This window comes from Paroedura picta, chromosome 5 (assembly GCF_049243985.1).
Source record: "Paroedura picta isolate Pp20150507F chromosome 5, Ppicta_v3.0, whole genome shotgun sequence".
Taxonomy (NCBI): domain Eukaryota; kingdom Metazoa; phylum Chordata; class Lepidosauria; order Squamata; family Gekkonidae; genus Paroedura; species Paroedura picta.
Window position 1 is genome coordinate 37,926,633 of NC_135373.1, and position 4,805 is coordinate 37,931,437.

Here is a 4,805-nt window from a genome sequence, read left to right on the forward strand (position 1 = left end):
TCTGTGTTGTTTCAAGAGGGGGGACTGGCTTCTTCTTGTGCTGCAGTTGCTTCAGAGCGTGGGAAGCTGTTGGATTTGTCTTTGAGGGAATCGCCGCTTGCTACGAAAAGGAAGGTTTACATCCAGTAGGCCAGCTCGGCCTTCTTCCTGGAGGACTATAAGAAACAGTGGTCTCGGCATGAGGTTGGCTGTGCATTAAGGGGAAAGGCGTTTGCTCCAGGAATATCAGGGGGGGGGAGGTTCTGTAGATGGTGCTTTTCACAGCCAGCGGGCAGCCGGCCAGCCTTGAAAAGGAGGCTAGGCAGATGAGTGAAGGAGAGGTACTCCCTGCAGTCGCTGAAGGGAACCTCCATCTACAGGGACAGCAAACCTGTGAATTCCAGTGCCCACCAAGAAGCAACATGGGTATGTGGCCTCTCTTCCTTATTAGTTGGAGAGCTGTATGAAACAGTGCTGGATTGCTAGTCTGGTCGAGCCGGGTGGCTCGTTGATTCATTTTATTTATTTGTATATTCAATTTATATACTGTCCCTCACTATGACGCCTCGGGTGGGGTACATAGAGCCAGTAAAGTTGGAACGTGCGGCTATTTTTTTTAACAGTGTAAACATCAAAAATAGTCATAATGTCAACATCACAAACGTGATTTGGAAACGTTGAACAGTAACGGCGGCAAGTTGGAGAGGAGGAGACCGCGGGTGGCTCCCTTCACACGCTCCCGGGTGGAGCGCAGTACCCAAGCTTAGGCGCAAGGGGGCGGCCGCGAGTCATGCCAGCCTCTACCCGAGCCAGGCCAGACGCGCCGGGTGGAGATGGAGGCTGGTAGCGCGTGCGCAGCGCTCTCTGCCGGCCGCCGCAGGCATTGCAACGGCTTCTCGGACGAGGCGAGGGCGACTCCCCCCCCCCCACCCTGGAACTGGGGCTGCCCCCCGCGTGGCCCTTCCGAGCGCTGCTTTTCCAGGCCGGCCGGCGGAAGCCATGGTGGGGGAAGCGCGCGCCCCCTGCGCGTTTAGCCACTTTGCACAGTTGAAGCTGCGCTGCCAGCAGCACGTTGCAAGGAGCCGGCCGCCCAGCTCCCCCCTGAACTGGGTTGCTTGCTAGTCGGGCTGGCTAGTGTCACAGCTGGGGTGGCCAGATCCAGGGTGGGGAACTCCTGGGGGTCGGAGCGGAGGGGTGTGAGGAGCTGGGGCAGACAGGGCCCTCGGTGGGGTCCAGTGAAAAAGATCCCCCCCCCTCAAAGCATCTGTCTTCTCCGGGAGGACTGAGCTCTGAGGTCTGGAGAGAAGCCGTAATTCTACAGGATCTTCAGGGCCTGCATGGAGACTGGCATCCCTAGTCACTCATTCACGCAGGTAGGCACGTTGGTCTGAAGGAGCTGGACAGATTGAGAGTCCAGGGGCACCTTTAAGGCCAACCAAGTTATATTCAAGGTGTGAGCTTTCGCTCACACCTTGAATAAAACTTGTTTGGCCTTAAAGGTGCCCCTGGATTCTCAATTTCTCCCTAGTCATGGTGATCAAAGCGAACTGGAAGACCAGCTCCTAAATTAAACAACCCCTGTCTGGGAATTTCGGGTGGGGGCGTTCAGAAAGGTAACATTTTGAACTTTAAATTTGTATGTCAATGTGTTCCCTGCCCTGGGTGACATGGAAGGGCAGGATTACATTTTTAAAGATTATTATTCATTGGCACTTTAAGAAATGGCTTTTGTTGCCGCTTCAGAGGGATGCTGTATTGATATGCAACCAAACGGTAAGAAACAAGTAAATTAAAAGTGGACCTTGACTTCGTTAAGTTCAGAACAATGGACACAGTGCGCAAATGGACACACAGAGGATTATTACCTTGGCTCTAACCATGTTATGCTTGGCACCTTTGTGCTGCATCCAAGCATTCTTTACAGCTCCCCTCCCACTTTCTAAATGGGCTAAAAAGACCCCCGTGTTTGTTCCTACTCATGTCTGAGTTTGGGAGCCGGGGCTAGCCAAACCTTAAGCCCTGAGAACTTTGCTGGTCTCTTTGTTGTTGTTAGTTGCGAAGTCGTGTCCGACCCATCGCAACCCCATGGACAATGATCCTCCAGGCCTTCCTGTCCTCTACCATTCCCCGGAGTCCATTTAAGCTCGCACTGACTGCTTCAGTGACTCCATCCAGCCACCTCATTCTCTGTCGTCCCCTTCTTCTTTTGCCCTCGATCGCTCCCAGCATTAAGCTCTTCTCCATGGAGTCCTTCCTTCTCGTGACGTGGCCAAAGTCTCTTAGGTGTTGCCAAAACATTGAATCTATTTGGTTTATTTCAGTCTAAGTCCAACTTTCTTAACTGGAGTTTCATGAAACCCTGGGGTATCTTGATGGCCATAGAAGGGTTTCGTCAATTGGGTGAGAGTTAATTAATTAATTTATATATTTCAATGTAAAAAAAAAAACCCTGTCAGGTGATATGACCATGTATGGTTATGTTGACCTGCCCCCCCCTCTTCCCAAAATGGCCAATGTGGGCCTGGAGGGGGTAGAAAGGGGATGGGCCCCGGTCATCAAAATCCTTTCTGGCCGACTTGTGGTGTGTGGTAACTACTCTTATTTTAACTGAACAGCATTATGGGGGGTGGCAGGGTGCAGCGGAGTGGTAGATGCCTGCCCCAGCCCTGTTTCTGGCCCAGCGGAGTAGGCCACTGGGCTGTTTCTGGTGATGGGAGGGTGGGGGAGACAGAATATGATGTCACATCCAGTGGGAGTGTCTGAGTGATGTCACTTCTGGGGGCATGGCAGAGAGGTGTGGCCTGCTGGCATCACTTCCAAGGTTTCTTGAAGCCTGAAGAATGTTTCCGTGGCGTTTCAACGGTATGAATGTTGAGAAAGCCTAGTCTAAGTTTTCTTGAGTCACAGGCGACCTCATCACAAAAGCTCACGCTGAAATAAATATTAAGTCTTTTAAGGTGCCCTGTGATTGTGGTTTTATCTTACCCCTGTAAAGCTTTGTTTTCACCCAGGGTTTAAATCTTGACCACCCTTCCCTGAAGCCAGGGGCCTGCCTCCACTCTGTATTCCAGGTTGAAGGCCTCCAGGCGGGGCCTGGAAATTAACCCAGAATTTCAGCTTATCTCCTGGCTTCAGGGATCTGTTTCCCTGGATAAAATGGCTGCTTTGGAGGGTGGAGTCTATGGCATTATTGCCTGCTGGGTTCCTTCCCTCTCCAAACCCTACCTTCCCTAGGCAACTCCAGGAATGTCCAGACCCAGATTTGGCATCCCTATCACCTCCACATGCACACAAACGAGCCATGCTCCTTCCCCTCCCTCCAGGCAGAAGTCGCTGCTCTGGATTCCAGATGGAATTTTTGCTCCCTCTCTCCCTTGAAGGAATTGAGTAGGGGAAAAGGAGATATTTGCAACATTCCTATTCTCACCCAGGGTCCTCCTGACTATGCCAACTCAGCCTTGCGCTCCCAGGATGGGGTGGGCTAAAATTCAGGAGCATCAGAGGCAGATGTGCTCTGCTCCCCAAATCTTGCTGTCTGTGGTAGGGGGGGAAGGGGGGTTGTGACCCAGCAGCCCCCTGGAAACCATTTCCTGTTGCTCCACAGCTGTAATGGGAACCAGACCTGGCTTGGCTTCTCCCGCACTGGCAAGAGGACAAAATGGGGGGGTTCTGCAGGGGAGGTGCTTTGTCTCGGCCTCCCAGAGACCTTGGGGGGAGGGGGTCCTGAGTTGCTTGGCTCCAAGCCCTGCGTGAGTCCAAGTGGGAGGGGTACCACTTTCTTCTTCTCCCCCTCAGCGGCTGGGAGAGTAGCCAAAAAAATGGAAACATTTTCTATATTTGGCGGGACTCTGGCACTGTTTTGCACAAAAAAGGACAGCAGCTCAGTTCTGGTCCCCTGCGGACTCCCTGTATGTCCCCTGGGCTCCTGTGGGCATTCTCCTGGCAGTGTTCAAGCATGGCAGCATACAAACAGAGAGCTCCATGAAGCATTTTCTGCCCTCTTTGATTCTGGGCTTCTCTCCGGCTAGGGCTGAGACATTGCATTGGAAGCCGTTAACCCAGTGGTTCTCAACCTTCCTAATGCTGGTTCCCAAGTGGTTCCCAACCTTCCCTTTAATACAGTTCCTCATATTGTGGTGACCCCCAACCATAAAATCATGCAAGGGTTCTTTCACAGGAATTAAACCGAAACTGACCAATGGCGTGAAGATCCATTGTTCATGACTGTATATAAATTGTTCTGTTCAGTTCTACCTCTTGCCCCACTATGTTGATCTCGCTCTTTTCTGCTGCCTCAGACAGACGAATGCTCTATCTCTACCCTGGCCAAGCTGCTCACCCTACCGCGACCCCTGTGAAAGGGTAATTTGACCCCCAAAGGGGTCCCGACCCCCAGGTTGAGAACCACCGTTAACCCTTGAACTCAGTGCTGTTTCAGTCAGCTGTGGCAAGGGGAAAATACTCTTCACATGCCCAAAGGCATATTCTTTATTGTTCACTGTCCTCCTTCCATGCAGGATAGGTCTTATGTGTGGCTACTAGCCATGCTAACTGAGGGGAACCACCACGTTCAAAGACACTAAATCTCCGAATCCCAGAGCCAGGAGGCCACACCGGGGAAGGCCTTGGCCTCTTTGACCTGTTGTTGGCCTGCTAGGAACTGCTTGGCCACTGTGTGTCAGGAACCCAAAGGTTGAGCTGCAAATATATATTCAAATTAAAATGCAAATAGTTCTTATTCAACGCACATTAAGAAGTTTAAAAACAGTATTAAAACATAAGACAGAGTCTGTGCAATATTGCATGTGTAGTCTCTATGGTTGCAC